Source organism: Mesoplodon mirus, assembly GCF_964341445.2.
Source record: "Mesoplodon mirus genome assembly, chromosome: 18".
In the NCBI taxonomy this organism is placed as follows: domain Eukaryota; kingdom Metazoa; phylum Chordata; class Mammalia; order Artiodactyla; family Ziphiidae; genus Mesoplodon; species Mesoplodon mirus.
The window spans coordinates 36,703,874-36,722,176 of record NC_138994.1 but is presented as its reverse complement, the minus strand read 5'-3'; the positions used below and the strand labels follow the sequence as shown (position 1 = coordinate 36,722,176).

Genomic DNA, 18,303 nt, shown 5'->3' with positions numbered 1-18,303 from the left:
CATGAGAGGCTAGGCCCTGTACGGTGAGCCATAATGGAGCTGTCCTGGACAATTAGGAAGCTTCAGAAGGGCTCTGAGCCCCTGGTAGTAGAGACAGTTGACATCTGGGATAACCTTGCCACAGTTCTTGCTGGCAAACATTTCCCTTCGTGCTACTGAGAAAAACTCAGATACATTAGGCCTTTCCTTCATTTTATTTTAAGATGTTATTCACTTTTCTGTGTTTATAAAAATACAGGGGGAAAAAGATAAGAATTATGTATAAATGCCAATGAATAAAGGAACACATAATTGGAACTTCCCTGCTGGTGCAGTGGTTCAGACTCTGTGCTCCCAATGCAGGGAGCCCGGGTTCGATCCCTGGTCAGGGAACTAGGTCTCACATGCATGCTGCAACTAAGAGTTCACATGCCACAGTTAAGGAACCTGCGAGCCGCAACTAAAGGAGCCTGCCTGCTGCAACTGGGGAGCCCTTGAGCCGCAACTAAGGAGCCAACCTGCTGCAACTAAGACCCGGTGCAACCAAATAAATAAATAATTAAAATTTACAAAGAACACATAATTAAAGGAGGTAATAATATCGGGGGTGTGGGTAGTAAACTAAGGCTCTGCATTAACAAAAGAAATCTAGGGCTTCCCTGGTGGCACGGTGTTTGAGAGTCCGCCTGCCGATGCAGGGGACACGGGTTTGTGTCCCGGTTCAGGGAGATCCCACATGCCGCAGAGTGGCTGGGCCCATGAGCCATGGCTGCTGTGCCTGCGCGTCCGGAGTCTGTGCTGCGCAACGGGAGAGGCCACAACAGTGAGAGGCCCGCGTACCGCAAAAAAAAAAAAAAAAACCAGAAGGTGCAAAACTGTTTCCTATCCCAGGCTCCTATCTTCCGTCTTACAATACTGTAACTGACACTTCAGAGAATCAAAGTCCACACCGTGTAGGATTTTTCCCACCAGTACAAAACACTGGCTCAAGGGCAAGTTCGAACTGGCTATTAATTCAGTTCAGCAAACATTTCCTGAGGCCAGGCCCTGTGTTAGCAGCACTAAACGCAAAGAGGAAGCATGCCATCACTGCTTTCAAGAAACTCAGACTCTAGCAAGACAGGCAAAGCACAAATGAAAAATAGCAAGAAATACCTTCCATCTGCCGAAAGGCATGAGCTGCCCTCAAAAGAACACAAGTTCACTGTGCAGAGATGATAGGGAGAGCACAGGGGAGTTTATCAGAGAGAATGCACAAGAAGTCACCAAGACAAGAAAAAGCACATGATACACTCCAGGTGTGTCAGAGAAAGTGGGAAAGGAGCTAAGAATGCCCTCCAATGCCACAAGAAGTGAGGGCTTTATTCCATAGCAATGGAGCATGATGGGAGGTGTTTAAATAAAGGAGGAACCTATCGGGCAGTGCAGTGGTTGGGACTCCGCGCTTCCTCCACGGCGGAAAGGGGCGGGGAGAGGGTTTGATCCCTAGTCGGGGAACTAAGATCCCGCAGGCGGCATGGTGTGGTCAAAAAAAAAAAAAAAAAAAAAAAAAGAAGGAACCTATCATGTAGAAGTCCTGTGAACAACTGGTGATAAGCAGGCATTGCCATTAATAACAGACCACTAAGCAGTCCAAGTAATAGAGATTGAGAATTCAAGCGCAGCCTCTCCTGAGCTATACCACTCATAATGCAGGGAGCAGCAATCCTGGGCAAAGAAGACCTAAGATCCTCTGACCTGACAGTCACAACATTGCTCCGGCGGACCACGCTTGCAGACCTCCCACCACCATCTCTGTTGGTTCCGAGACTGCTCTTCTTGCCTCTTCCCACCCTCGCTCACTCTCCCCACTTTCTACCTCACCAAACGGCCCCAAGGTACAGGTCTCCTCCATCCTTCCAAAGCTCAATTTATGCCACTTCGCTTTTAAGAAAGACCCACGTTAGCGCCTGTTTTCCCAACCAAAAGAAATCCAAAGAGGTATCTATTTTCACAAAAAAGGGGGGAAAATGAGAACAGTGCCCGGCACGTGTTGTGCAGCAGCCCGTACAGAGGCAATTCGCACTGTGCGCTGCAAAAGCGGGTGCAAGGGGCACCACCCAGCTCCTTCCTGGGAACCACACTCAGCACCTCAGCATCAAGCCACCATAGCTTTGAACTGTCACTGAGCTTCCGTACTTTAGCTCAATTTATTCTGTGCATCCGTTAGCAAGATGTGTCCTATGGTCACTGCTTCTTCGCTTTACGCCACTTCGGCTTATGAAAGGTTTCATGGGAACGCTCTGCTTTCAGTCATTGGGGGAAACCCATACTTATTGTCCTCCCGCCTCCCTCCAGCCTACGCATCCACTCTCGGCCTGGCCTTTCCAGCTTTGAAAAGACAACCTGGCTCCGCCCTCTACCGCCTATATACTGCAGTGAAAGATGAGGGGAGAAGCTGACAGGCAGACAAAAGGCAGCAGCAGTGAGTGAGGCCTGACGACAGACAACGGAAGAGTTCCAGGCCCCTTCAACTTTTGAGATGTTTGGTATAATAAACAATGTAGAAACACCTAAGGGATGGGATGAGAAAGAGCTCAAAATGGACTTCAGTATTTGTTAGCATTTGTTAAATATGGGTGGTACATACACGGGGTACAATGTAAGATTCTCCACTTTTCTCAGTATGAAATTTTTAATTAAAAATATACCAAAACACGGTTTTAAAAATTACAGGATATTTAAAATGTTTATACATTTGACAAGTTAATACAACACAAAAAATGAAATCTAATTGTGTAATTCACAAGGTAATCCAACAGATATTTAGAGTATTGTATCCTCAGGCATTACATGGCCTCCCTTTAAACTTCCTCAGCTCTCCCTCAGTGGGCTATAATTCCCAGTTTACTTTAAGGGAACTTCAATATTTAAGTTATGGTTGCTGTTTATGTCCCTTATACAAACATGCATTCATTTGGGGAAATCAATTATCAAACAAACATCAAAAGTAATCATTTCTACATTACTAATGTGACTTTGCCCGTTAGAGATCAGAATGGCATTACAAGGTCATCAGTCACTTATTCTATAGGCCAGAGTTGATGCTATTGACATTTTGGGCTGAACAATTCTTTGTTGCGGAAGGCTGTCCTGTGCTTCATAAATGTTTCAGCAGCATCCTGGCCTCTGACCACTAGGTGCCAGGAGCACGTCTCCTGACTTACGACAACTAAAGATGTCTGTCTCCAGACATCAGCAAATGTCCCCTGGGGGGCAAAATCATTCCTGGTTGACACCTACTGATATAAACAAGCATAGCGTGTTTGCTTGCCAAATAACAGCAACAGAAGATGGATAAATCCATGGATTCCAAAGGTCCTAGAATTAGCAAATCTTCTCTGTAAAACTCCTAGCCCACATCTAGAAAATATTACAAAAAGAAGCAAAATGAAAAGAAAAACTAACAACACATGAGCTAAAATCTTTACTAGGGACAGAACACAGCATAGTGATCCAAAGCACAGACTTGGAGCCAGAGGACTTACATTCAGAACTCACCAGCTGTCACTCACCAACTGTGTCACTCACCAGCTGTGTGACCTGGAGCAAATGACTTAGCCTCAAGTATCTCAACTTGCTCACCTCTAAAATGGCAAGGAGACAACTAATACCTACCTCCTATGGTTATTTATTTTCTCTTAAGAATTAAGCGAAATAATACGTGTAAAGTGCTTAAAAGAATGCCTGGCATACAGTGAGTGCTCAGTAAGTGTTAGCTATTGTTATTTCACTAAAATTCCATATTTTCAATTTATACAAAGTGGAAATCACTTTACAGATTTCAACATACAACACTCTAGTTTTAGAAAATAAAATATCATGCTATGTAACTACTTTATCTACTTGACAGAGGAATTATTTTCACCCATTTTCACCATCTCGGTAAAATAATAATGGTTATGATTATGCAATCATAAGAATGATTATGCTCTCCAATAGCCATTGGAGAAACAAGTGTACTTGTACATCACTGACAAACACAAGCTAACCCCTAAAACTGGCTCTGAGGGGAGATCACAAAGCCTACCATCAACATTAATCACCAAACATATTAGCCAGGGATATCTCAATAAAAGTAACACAGAAGTAGAGATTAGGGACAGAATTACTAACTCCGGGAGCTATGGGGGGAACTGACTTAATTTCAAGAGTTAATGTCTCTGATATGTAGGCTCAGGTGCCCACCTCAGCACTGGATATGAAGATGCCTACCACAATTAATCAGGTCCCAACAGTTCATTTCTAACTGCAGTCTCCCTGAACCTCACTGCGGGTACTTCTGTAGCGTAGCTCTCCATACAAGGCAGGTCTCTGGTAACTGCCTTCTCTGGTTCTTCAGAAAACAGCATGACCTGGCTACACATACTCCTGAAGAAGTTCAAGCGTCTTCTTGAAAAACATAAAATAGAAACTGCCAGCCGAAGTCAAAGTGAGACAATGTCTCAAGCCACACTAAAATGGACTATAAAAAATACAGAGATCTAGAAACTACCTCTAAACGACGCCAGCACCAGACACACCTCACCATGTAGCCAACACTCTTGGCCGGGATACACGGATACACCCGTGTCTACAGCATGCAACCCTGCCATGTAGCGGACAGACACTGACCAAGCTGGGTCTTGTACAGCCTCTGCCACGGGGACAGAAAGGCCCGGAGAAGGGCGCTGAGTCGCTTAAACCCACCAGTGTGGGAAGAAGCACCACGTCCACCCATTGAGAAGGCCACCCCTATTTGCCTTGACTCTTTCTCTTCCTGTTAAACATTATCCGACTTTCACCAAAAGAATACACAACACTAACTTTCTGCAAACTCCTGCCCCTGTGGGGAACGGCATTCCTGGAGACAAAAAAGCTGGAATCAGTAACCAAGGTTCTAATTCAAATCCGGTCTAATTCAAATCCATTAACCCCTGTGATCCGTTGCCGATCTACAAAAAGAGCCTAACAGCACATTAGTCGTTTGACCAGCCAGCGTCCAGCCCTTTTTCTGGTAATAAAAGCCCACAAAGTCCCTCAGAGTAGGTACCTCTCCCCGCCTCTCAGTCAGCGTGGCTCCGGTGGGCTCGACTCCGCCAAAGAGCCACGGGTGACACGTGACCAGAACTGGCCAATCCCAGTCTCACAGCCTCAAACAGAGATTGGCTCCAGGTCAGACATGTGACCCCATAAGAGCCAATGAGACATCATGAGACTTTTGCTGAGGCTTCTGGGAAAGAGACAGGCGCTCTTTCCGGCTGAATCTAAACGCTGACAGGCTACAGGGGGTGAATATGCTACAGCCAAGTTTCTAACATACAGTTCCGACAACTGAAGTCCATACAGGAAAAGGCAGAGTTGACTCGTGGGGAGAACCTGAGTCCTGATGACTTTACTTGAGCCCTGAATCCAGCTAGCTGTGCCTGACTTTGCAGTTAGGTGAGCCTAACTCAAATTTCTTTCCAGCTTAAGCCAATTTAGGTTGATATTTCAGGCAGCTGAAGCGAACTGATGTATACGTGTATATCTGATTAGTACCTCACAGGATGTGAAAAATGGAATGAACTGATAGCTGGCTTGTAAAACAGTGTATATATACATGATTATTAAAAACACTGGTCACAGGTATTGATTAATAATAACAAGTGCAAAGAGAAAAAAGTGGGCATGGGAGAGAAATGACTTAGTGTGATATGTGGTTATTCTGACTCTTGAAAATATTCCAAAACATTTGTTTAAACAATTTTATCATAAAGCTATTTCAGCAATAATAATAAGAATAATAACAAGAGCCATTTGCTGAATGCTTCCTGCGGGCCAGAGGCCGTTGAAATGACTATATTATGTAATCTGCTTGAGTCCTCATAATGACCTTACAAGGTGGATGTTATTATTATCATTCCCACTAACAGATAAGGAAACTGAAGCACAGACAAGTTAAGTTACTCACCCACAGTTACACTGTAAATAAAAGGCAGGATTCAAATGCAGACATTCTGATGCAGCTCGTGCTTTTAGCCATGACACTGAATCTGAACCTACACTCAGAGTTCTAATGCTGTTCCAGTGAAGCAGAAACTCAAACTCAGGCACTCCCCAAAGCATCAAATGGGAATGTAATATACCACTCTTTTAACCCTGGAAGAGTCTTAAGGACTAATTCCTACATAGTTCTGCATTATGAAAGTATACATATTTAACCACATTAGTGATCATCATTTTTTTAAAAAGTGTGAAAACCCTCACAAACCTCAACCAATTGCATCCTTTGGTTAAACAAAAGTCCTAGATGTTCCCAAGACTAAGAGGTATATTAATTAGTACTACCTTTCCAGAAAATAACATTTGCACCTTCCACAAAGTCAATTTTATGAGGACATTCCCATCACTAAGTTACTTTTCACCACTTTTATAGAACAGAAACTTATTTTAAAATCTACCCATCTTAGTATAATATAAAAAAGAAAACAATTTATGACTGGACTTTCTCAAAATTAAACCTTTTTCCTCTTTGGAAGACACTATTATGTTAGAAGGATACGAAGCCAAGCTAAAGACTGAGAAAAAACCAACGGCAAATCACATACCTGAAAAAGGATTTGCATCCAAATATATAAAGAATTCTCAAAACTCAACAGTAAAAAAACAACCCAATTAAAAGCTAGGCAAAAGATTTCAATGGCACTCCACCAAGAGGATCTAATGATGGCAAATAAGCACATGAAAAGATGTCCAATGGCATTAGTCATCAGAGAAATGCAAATTAAAACCATGATAAGATACTACCACATACCTATTAGAATGGCTAAATTAAAATCACTGATAGTGTCAGTGATGTGGAATAGGTGGAATTCTCGTACATTGCTAGTGGGAGAGTATAAAATGGTACAGACACTCTGGAAAAAGGGTTGACAGTTTCTTATAAAGTTAAAAATATACTCACTATACCATCCAGCAATCCCCTCTCCCCAGAGACAGCTACCCTAGAGATAGAGAAATGAAAACTATGTTTGCACAAAAGTCTGTACACAAATGTTTACAGCAGCTCTATTCCTAAATGTTAAAAATTGGAAACAACGCAAATGTCCTTTAATGAGTGACAATGGAAAACTACTGAGTAATAAAAAGGAATAAACTTTCAATACATGCAATAACTTAGATGAATCTCAAAGACAGAGTAAAAGAACCCAGTCTCAAAAGCTTACATGTATGATTCCATGTATAGGGCATTCTCAAAAAGGCAAAACTATAGGGATGGAGAAAAGGTCAGTGGTTGCAGAGGTTATAGGATGGGGACAGTTAACTATAAAAGGATAGCATCAGGGAATTCTGGGGGGTGATAATATTATTCTGTATTCTGATTGTAGTGATGGTTGCACAAACTACACGTGTTAAATTAACAGGATAAAAGAAAAAAGTTAGTTTTACTGTATGATAATTTTAAGAATAAAATTTTAAAATTATGTTTAAATATGAATCTCAATGTCACAATGGACACGGTTTTTAAAAACTGGAAAGAAATAAAGAAGGATAAGTTTGTTAATAAAAGGTAAACCTGGGCTTCCCTGGTGGCGCAGTGGTTGAGAGTCTGCCTGCCGATGGGGGGGACACGGGTTCGAGACCTGGAATGGGAGGATCCCACATGCCACGGGGCAACTGGGCCCGTGAGCCACAACTACTGAGCATGCGCATCTAGAGCCTGTGCTCCGCAACGAGAGGGGCCACGGCAGTGAGAGGCCCACGCACCATGATGAGGAGTGGCCCCCGCTCGCCACAACTAGAGAAGGCCCTTGCACAGAAACGAAGACCCAACACAGACAAAAATAAATAAAAAATAAATAAAAATAAATACATTTAAAAGGAGAACCTATACATTTCCCTTTCTGCAAATGTAGGTTTTCGAGGCAAGAGTAGAGCCTCAGAAAGAATGTCTGCAAACAGAACAATCACTAGTTCACTAAGTACAAAATGTAGGATACTTTTGAAGAATCCCATCACAGCTAGATAATTGGTCCAGGACCAAAAGTAAATACTGGAAGAAAAATGAAATCAACAGTGTTCCACAGAGGTGGTAGGCAGACTGGCCTGGACTAAGACATCTTCAGTAATAGATAATAAGGGTGTTGATTTGTAAGCATCATTCTCGTCCCACTGTGGACTTCCTTCTGCGACAGTATAAGGATACCACCAGATCATCTTGAAATCAAGTCATGAAATGTACTTTTATGTTTTTAAAAATCCATTCTTGTCCTTAAATTAACTTTTCTTATTAGTTTAGTCATGGTCCTCTATTACTTCTAAAACATTAAATCTTATTTGATTAGAGACAGACTTCAAAAAATAAAAATAAACTGTGATCAAATAGCAGGAACAAAGAGTAGTAACTAAAATTTCTTCAATCTAAACTGAAGATGATTTCTGTATCTCTGTCTTTTACATTTGTCTCCATTAAGGGAAAAAAATGATGTACCTCATAATTAACTTGGCTGGAATGAATCAGACTGCATTTGCAAAGGTTTCAGAAGACCAATGAGCTGTGCTAAACAGTACCACTATCCACCTGAGCAGAAATTACTATCCATAAGTTTCTTTACATAACTAACGAAACAAAAATTTAAACAAAAGAAGAACTACTAGAAAAATATTAGAGATTCATTTTTTAAGTCAATAATTTGCCTCACACATTATTATTTTCCCTGTGGAAACCCAATTATTACCCTGAAAACAAGACCACGTTAGAAAGTAAATGCATTGTGACAAAAGAAAGAAAAGGCAGATTGATACATTATTAAAATAACTCACACGCCATACCCTGAGGAGTAAGGAAGCCATGGCAGAGCAGGCCCCCTTCTCCTCAAAGGACAGCACAGCTGTGGGGAAGACACTGCAGCTAGCACAAGCCTGTCACACTTCCTCAGGGAGGAAGCAAGTTACACACCACTCTAGAGAGGGCGCCCATAAACTGACGGCCACGCTCATTACCCAACGTCCAGGCCACCCACAGGCTGACTGCAACCCAACTTTCCCACCATTCCCACACAGGCCCCAGGAACCGTCAGGCCTCTGAGGCTCTGCCAATGCCCTTCCCTCTACCCAAATATCCTTTCCCTCCTCTCTCCGGACCTCAATCCTGCCCAGCTCTAAATGAACACTTCAAGGCCTATTTCCCTAAGAATGCCTCTCTCAAAACCAAAATTACTTCCTAGACAATGATCTGCCTCTTACTCATCCATTATCTTGGATTAAATACATCATGTAAGATGCCTTATCTGACCAACACAACTATTTTATAAATAGGAGTCATGTTTTATATCATCTATGACATGACATGACAACCAATCAGCTCACTAAAACCATTCAATAAATACTCTAATTGAATTTCCCAAAGAGTTGACCTAAAATAACCTAAATGCTAAGCATTTCAAGAACTGTCCTGAACCAAATTCACTTCTCATTTGAATGCCAATGTCATAGACAGGGATGTTGTATTGTCTTTAAATGTACTTGCCTTTATCCAAAACTAGAATCTCTGATGAATCTATGGGACACACATGTAAAATATTCTGCAAAGGAAAAAAGCTTTATTTAGTGTACTGTGCTTAATATTCAGCCAGACTTGCATTTTTCTCTAAAACTTATACAATTACTGAGTATGCAAGAAGCATTAGAAGAGAGACTAAGTCTATTGAGAAGAAAACTGGAAGCCAAGGTCAGCAATCATTTTCTACTTTGAATCATCTCTTTCATAAAGAGGTAAATTCTCCTAAATTCCAGAATGAATGGAATTCAATACAGCAAAGTAAAATGCTTTAAATACATAAAATAAATATCTTGATGGACCTTCCACCATCTGTTTTAGTAACTTAAATTATAAAAAAGAACCCTAACTTTAAGAAAAGTTATATCAAGAGCTAAAATTGAGATTGTTTTTCCATCTATTACTTTGATTTTCCTGACCCATTTTTGAGAACTGTCAGCATTCTGGATCAATAATTCCAAATTATTTCTTGAAGAGAGTGAGATTCCTCCCAAGTCATTTAATATGCTTACTAATCAATAAAGATATGAAAAAACAAAAAATCCATATTTATGAGGCAAGCAAATTATATTAAAAGACTGACTTTGAGAAAAGGTTGCTGCTTGCCAAGAAAATTTTATTATTATAAAATATTTTCTGTCATTTGTATTTCTTCATTTTCCCTTCCAGATTATCTGTGTAGCCTTGTAAACACATCATAATCCAAAGCAGTGGAGCTTTACCAATAAAATGTAAATCAACACAAGAGAGCCAACTGCATAATTAAAACAAAAGCGTACCGGGCTTCCCTGGTGGCGCAGTGGTTGAGAGTCTGCCTGCCGACGCAGGGGACACGGGTTCGTGCCCCAGTCCGGGAAGATCCCACATGCCGTGGAGCGGCTGGGCCCGTGAGCCATGGCCATTGAGCCTGCGCGTCCGGCGCCTGTGCTCCACAACAGGAGAGGCGACAACAGTGAGAGGCCCGCGTACCGCAAAAAAATAAAAAATGGGCTTCCCTGGTGGCGCAGTGGTTGAGAGTCCGCCTGCCGATGCAGGGGACACGGGTTTGTGTCCCGGTTCAGGAAGATACCACATGCCGCAGAGTGGCTGGGCCCATGAGCCATGGCTGCTGTGCCTGCGCGTCCGGAGTCTGTGCTGCGCAACGGGAGAGGCCACAACAGTGAGAGGCCCGCGTACCGCAAAAAAAAAAAAAAAAAAAAAAAAACCAGAAGGTGCAAAACTGTTTCCTATCCCAGGCTCCTATCTTCCGTCTTATAATACTGTAACTGACACTTCAGAGAATCAAAGTCCACACCGTGTAGGATTTTTCCCACCAGTACAAAACACTGGCTCAAGGGCAAGTTCGAACTGGCTATTAATTCAGTTCAGCAAACATTTCCTGAGGCCAGGCCCTGTGTTAGCAGCACTAAACGCAAAGAGGAAGCATGCCATCACTGCTTTCAAGAAACTCAGACTCTAGCAAGACAGGCAAAGCACAAATGAAAAATAGCAAGAAATACCTTCCATCTGCCGAAAGGCATGAGCTGCCCTCAAAAGAAGAACACAAGTTCACTGTGCAGAGATGATAGGGAGAGCACAGGGGAGTTTATCAGAGAGAATGCACAAGAAGTCACCAAGACAAGAAAAAGCACATGATACACTCCAGGTGTGTCAGAGAAAGAGGGAAAGGAGCTAAGAATGCCCTCCAGTGCCACAGGAAGTGAGGGCTTTATTCCATAGCAATGGAGCATGATGGGAGGTGTTTAAATAAAGGAGGAACCTATCGGGCAGTGCAGTGGTTGGGACTCCGCGCTTCCTCCACGGCGGAAAGGGGCGGGGAGAGGGTTTGATCCCTAGTCGGGGAACTAAGATCCCGCAGGCGGCATGGTGTGGTCAAAAAAAAAGGAACCTATCATGTAGAAGTCCTGTGAACAACTGGTGATAAGCAGGCATTGCCATTAATAACAGACCACTAAGCAGTCCAAGTAATAGAGATTGAGAATTCAAGCGCAGCCTCTCCTGAGCTATACCACTCATAATGCAGGGAGCAGCAATCCTGGGCAAAGAAGACCTAAGATCCTCTGACCTGACAGTCACAACATTGCTCCGGCGGACCACGCTTGCAGACCTCCCACCACCATCTCTGTTGGTTCCGAGACTGCTCTTCTTGCCTCTTCCCACCCTCGCTCACTCTCCCCACTTTCTACCTCACCAAACGGCCCCAAGGTACAGGTCTCCTCCATCCTTCCAAAGCTCAATTTATGCCACTTCGCTTTTAAGAAAGACCCACGTTAGCGCCTGTTTTCCCAACCAAAAGAAATCCAAAGAGGTATCTATTTTCACAAAAAAGGGGGGAAAATGAGAACAGTGCCCGGCACGTGTTGTGCAGCAGCCCGTACAGAGGCAATTCGCACTGTGCGCTGCAAAAGCGGGTGCAAGGGGCACCACCCAGCTCCTTCCTGGGAACCACACTCAGCACCTCAGCATCAAGCCACCATAGCTTTGAACTGTCACTGAGCTTCCGTACTTTAGCTCAATTTATTTTGTGCATCCGTTAGCAAGATGTGTCCTATGGTCACTGCTTCTTCGCTTTACGCCACTTCGGCTTATGAAAGGTTTCATGGGAACGCTCCGCTTTCAGTCATTGGGGGAAACCCATACTTATTGTCCTCCCGCCTCCCTCCAGCCTACGCATCCACTCTCGGCCTGGCCTTTCCAGCTTTGAAAAGACAACCTGGCTCCGCCCTCTACCGCCTATATACTGCAGTGAAAGATGAGGGGAGAAGCTGACAGGCAGACAAAAGGCAGCAGCAGTGAGTGAGGCCTGACGACAGACAACGGAAGAGTTCCAGGCCCCTTCAACTTTTGAGATGTTTGGTATAATAAACAATGTAGAAACACCTAAGGGATGGGATGAGAAAGAGCTCAAAATGGACTTCAGTATTTGTTAGCATTTGTTAAATATGGGTGGTACATACACGGGGTACAATGTAAGATTCTCCACTTTTCTCAGTATGAAATTTTTAATTAAAAATATACCAAAACACGGTTTTAAAAATTACAGGATATTTAAAATGTTTATACATTTGACAAGTTAATACAACACAAAAAATGAAATCTAATTGTGTAATTCACAAGGTAATCCAACAAATATTTAGAGTATTGTATCCTCAGGCATTACATGGCCTCCCTTTAAACTTCCTCAGCTCTCCCTCAGTGGGCTATAATTCCCAGTTTACTTTAAGGGAACTTCAATATTTAAGTTATGGTTGCTGTTTATGTCCCTTATACAAACATGCATTCATTTGGGGAAATCAATTATCAAACAAACATCAAAAGTAATCATTTCTACATTACTAATGTGACTTTGCCCGTTAGAGATCAGAATGGCATTACAAGGTCATCAGTCACTTATTCTATAGGCCAGAGTTGATGCTATTGACATTTTGGGCTGAACAATTCTTTGTTGCGGAAGGCTATCCTGTGCTTCATAAATGTTTCAGCAGCATCCTGGCCTCTGACCACTAGGTGCCAGGAGCAGGTCTCCTGACTTACGGCAACTAAAGATGTCTGTCTCCAGACATCAGCAAATGTCCCCTGGGGGGCAAAATCATTCCTGGTTGACACCTACTGATCTAAACAAGCATAGAGTGTTTGCTTGCCAAATAACAGCAACAGAAGATGGATAAATCCATGGATTCCAAAGGTCCTAGAATTAGCAAATCTTCTCTATAAAACTCCTAGCCCACATCTAGAAAATATTACAAAAAGAAGCAAAATGAAAAGAAAAACTAACAACACATGAGCTAAAATCTTTACTAGGGACAGAACACAGCATAGTGATCCAAAGCACAGGCTTGGAGCCAGAGGACTTACATTCAGAACTCACCAGCTGTCACTCACCAACTGTGTCACTCACCAGCTGTGTGACCTGGAGCAAATGACTTAGCCTCAAGTATCTCAACTTGCTCACCTCTAAAATGGCAAGGAGACAACTAATACCTACCTCCTATGGTTATTTATTTTCACTTAAGAATTAAGCGAAATAATACGTGTAAAGTGCTTAAAAGAATGCCTGGCATACAGTGAGTGCTCAGTAAGTGTTAGCTATTGTTATTTCACTAAAATTCCATATTTTCAATTTATACAAAGTGGAAATCACTTTACAGATTTCAACATACAACACTCTATTTTTAGAAAATAAAATATCATGCTATGTAACTACTTTATCTACTTGACAGAGGAATTATTTTCACCCATTTTCACCATCTCGGTAAAATAATAATGGTTATGATTATGCAATCATAAGAATGATTATGCTCTCCAATAGCCATTGGAGAAACAAGTGTACTTGTACATCACTGACAAACACAAGCTAACCCCTAAAACTGGCTCTGAGGGGAGATCACAAAGCCTACCATCAACATTAATCACCAAACATATTAGCCAGGGATATCTCAATAAAAGTAACACAGAAGTAGAGATTAGGGACAGAATTACTAACTCCGGGAGCTATGGGGGGAAGTGACTTAATTTCAAGAGTTAATGTCTCTGATATGTAGGCTCAGGTGCCCACCTCAGCTCTGGATATGAAGATGCCTACCACAATTAATCAGGTCCCAACAGTTCATTTCTAACTGCGGTCTCCCTGAACCTCACTGCGGGTACTTCTGTAGCGTAGCTCTCCATACAAGGCAGGTCTCTGGTAACTGCCTTCTCTGGTTCTTCAGAAAACAGCATGACCTGGCTACACATACTCCTGAAGAAGTTCAAGCGTCTTCTGGAAAAACATAAAATAGAAACTGCCAGCCGAAGTCAAAGTGAGACAATGTCTCAAGCCACACTAAAATGGACTATAAAAAATACAGAGATCTAGAAACTACCTCTAAACGACGCCAGCACCAGACACACCTCACCATGTAGCCAACACTCTTGGCCGGGATACACGGATACACCCGTGTCTACAGCATGCAACCCTGCCATGTAGCGGACAGACACTGACCAAGCTGGGTCTTGTACAGCCTCTGCCACGGGGACAGAAAGGCCCGGAGAAGGGCGCTGAGTCGCTTAAACCCACCAGTGTGGGAAGAAGCACCACGTCCACCCATTGAGAAGGCCACCCCTATTTGCCTTGACTCTTTCTCTTCCTGTTAAACATTATCCGACTTTCACCAAAAGAATACACAACACTAACTTTCTGCAAACTCCTGCCCCTGTGGGGAACGGCATTCCTGGAGACAAAAAAGCTGGAATCAGTAACCAAGGTTCTAATTCAAATCCGGTCTAATTCAAATCCATTAACCCCTGTGATCCGTTGCCGATCTACAAAAAGAGCCTAACAGCACATTAGTCGTTTGACCAGCCAGCGTCCAGCCCTTTTTCTGGTAATAAAAGCCCACAAATTCCCTCAGAGTAGGTACCTCTCCCCGCCTCTCAGTCAGCGTGGCTCCGGTGGGCTCGACTCCGCCAAAGAGCCACGGGTGACACGTGACCAGAACTGGCCAATCCCAGTCTCACAGCCTCAAACAGCGATTGGCTCCAGGTCAGACATGTGACCCCATAAGAGCCAATGAGACATCATGAGACTTTTGCTGAGGCTTCTGGGAAAGAGACAGGCGCTCTTTCTGGCTGAATCTAAACGCTGACAGGCTACAGGGGGTGAATATGCTACAGCCAAGTTTCTAACATACAGTTCCGACAACTGAAGTCCATACAGGAAAAGGCAGAGTTGACTCGTGGGGAGAACCTGAGTCCTGATGACTTTACTTGAGCCCTGAATCCAGCTAGCTGTGCCTGACTTTGCAGTTAGGTGAGCCTAACTCAAATTTCTTTCCAGCTTAAGCCAATTTAGGTTGATATTTCAGGCAGCTGAAGCGAACTGATGTATATGTGTATATCTGATTAGTACCTCACAGGATGTGAAAAATGGAATGAACTGATAGCTGGCTTGTAAAACAGTGTATATATATACATGATTATTAAAAACACTGGTCACAGGTATTGATTAATAATAACAAGTGCAAAGAGAAAAAAGTGGGCATGGGAGAGAAATGACTTAGTGTGATATGTGGTTATTCTGACTCTTGAAAATATTCCAAAACATTTGTTTAAACAATTTTATCATAAAGCTATTTCAGCAATAATAATAAGAATAATAACAAGAGCCATTTGCTGAATGCTTCCTGTGGGCCAGAGGCCGTTGAAATGACTATATTATGTAATCTGCTTGAGTCCTCATAATGACCTTACAAGGTGGATGTTATTATTATCATTCCCACTAACAGATAAGGAAACTGAAGCACAGACAAGTTAAGTTACTCACCCACAGTTACACTGTAAATAAAAGGCAGGATTCAAATGCAGACATTCTGATGCAGCTCGTGCTTTTAGCCATGACACTGAATCTGAACCTACGCTCAGAGTTCTAATGCTGTTCCAGTGAAGCAGAAACTCAAACTCAGGCACTCCCCAAAGCATCAAATGGGAATGTAATATACCACTATTTTAACCCTGGAAGAGTCTTAAGGACTAATTCCTACATAGTTCTGCATTATGAAAGTATACATATTTAACCACATTAGTGATCATCATTTTTTTAAAAAGTGTGAAAACCCTCACAAACCTCAACCAATTGCATCTTTTGGTTAAACAAAAGTCCTAGATGTTCCCAAGACTAAGAGGTATATTAATTAGTACTACCTTTCCAGAAAATAACATTTGCACCTTCCACAAAGTCAACTTTATGAGGACATTCCCATCACTAAGTTACTTTTCACCACTTTTATAGAACAGAAACTTATTTTAAAATCTACCCATCTTAGTATAATATAAAAAAGAAAACAATTTATGACTGGACTTTCTCAAAATTAAACCTTTTTCCTCTTTGAAAGACACTATTATGTTAGAAGGATACGAAGCCAAGCTAAAGACTGAGAAAAAACCAACGGCAAATCACATACCTGAAAAAGGATTTGCATCCAAATATATAAAGAATTCTCAAAACTCAACAGTAAGAAAACAACCCAATTAAAAGCTAGGCAAAAGATTTCAATGGCACTCCACCAAGAGGATCTAATGATGGCAAATAAGCACATGAAAAGATGTCCAATGGCATTAGTCATCAGAGAAATGCAAATTAAAACCATGATAAGATACTACCACATACCTATTAGAATGGCTAAATTAAAATCACTGATAGTGTCAGTGATGTGGAATAGGTGGAATTCTCGTACATTGCTAGTGGGAGAGTATAAAATGGTACAGACACTCTGGAAAAAGGGTTGACAGTTTCTTATAAAGTTAAAAATATACTCACTATACCATCCAGCAATCCCCTCTCCCCAGAGACAGCTACCCTAGAGATAGAGAAATGAAAACTATGTTTGCACAAAAGTCTGTACACAAATGTTTACAGCAGCTCTATTCCTAAATGTTAAAAATTGGAAACAACGCAAATGTCCTTTAATGAGTGACAATGGAAAACTACTGAGTAATAAAAAGGAATAAACTTTCAATACATGCAATAACTTAGATGAATCTCAAAGACAGAGTAAAAGAACCCAGTCTCAAAAGCTTACATGTATGATTCCATGTATAGGACATTCTCAAAAAGACAAAACTATAGGGATGGAGAAAAGGTCAGTGGTTGCAGAGGTTATAGGATGGGGACAGTTAACTATAAAAGGATAGCATCAGGGAATTCTGGGGGGTGATAATATTATTCTGTATTCTGATTGTAGTGATGGTTGCACAAACTACACGTGTTAAATTAACAGGATAAAAGAAAAAAGTTAGTTTTACTGTATGATAATTTTAAGAATAAAATTTTAAAATTATGTTTAAATATGAATCTCAATGTCACAATGGACACGGTTTTTAAAAACTGGAAAGAAATAAAGAAGGATAAGTTTGTTAATAAAAGGTAAACCTGGGCTTCCCTGGTGGCGCAGTGGTTGAGAGTCTGCCTGCCGATGGGGGGGGGACACGGGTTCGAGACCTGGAATGGGAGGATCCCACATGCCACGGGGCAACTGGGCCCGTGAGCCACAACTACTGAGCATGCGCATCTAGAGCCTGTGCTCCGCAACGAGAGGGGCCACGGCAGTGAGAGGCCCACGCACCATGATGAGGAGTGGCCCCCGCTCGCCACAACTAGAGAAGGCCCTTGCACAGAAACGAAGACCCAACACAGACAAAAATAAATAAAAAATAAATAAAAATAAATACATTGAAAAGGAAAACCTATACATTTCCCTTTCTGCAAATGTAGGTTTTCGAGGCAAGAGTAGAGCCTCAGAAAGAATGTCTGCAAACAGAACAATCACTAGTTCACTAAGTACAAAATGTAGGATACTTTTGAAGAATCCCATCACAGCTAGATAATTGGTCCAGGACCAAAAGTAAATACTGGAAGAAAAATGAAATCAACAGTGTTCCACAGAGGTGGTAGGCAGACTGGCCTGGACTAAGACATGTTCAGTAATAGATAATAAGGGTGCTGATTTGTAAGCATCATTCTCGTCCCACTGTGGACTTCCTTCTGCGACAGTATAAGGATACCACCAGATCATCTTGAAATCAAGTCATGAAATGTACTTTTATGTTTTTAAAAATCCATTCTTGTCCTTAAATTAACTTTTCTTATTAGTTTAGTCATGGTCCTCTATTACTTCTAAAACATTAAATCTTATTTGATTAGAGACAGACTTCAAAAAATAAAAATAAACTGTGATCAAATAGCAGGAACAAAGAGTAGTAACTAAAATTTCTTCAATCTAAACGGAAGA

The 18,303-nt window shown here is 41.8% G+C and overlaps 1 protein-coding gene across 1 annotated transcript in view; it reads right to left on the bottom strand.

Moving 5' to 3' along the window:
• Positions 1 to 18,303, bottom strand: part of LOC309793398 (RAD52 motif-containing protein 1-like) — a gene marked incomplete at its 5' end in the record, with an annotated part of 37,801 nt that overhangs the window by 6,118 nt on the left and 13,380 nt on the right. The gene's annotated exons all lie outside the window — the stretch shown is intronic.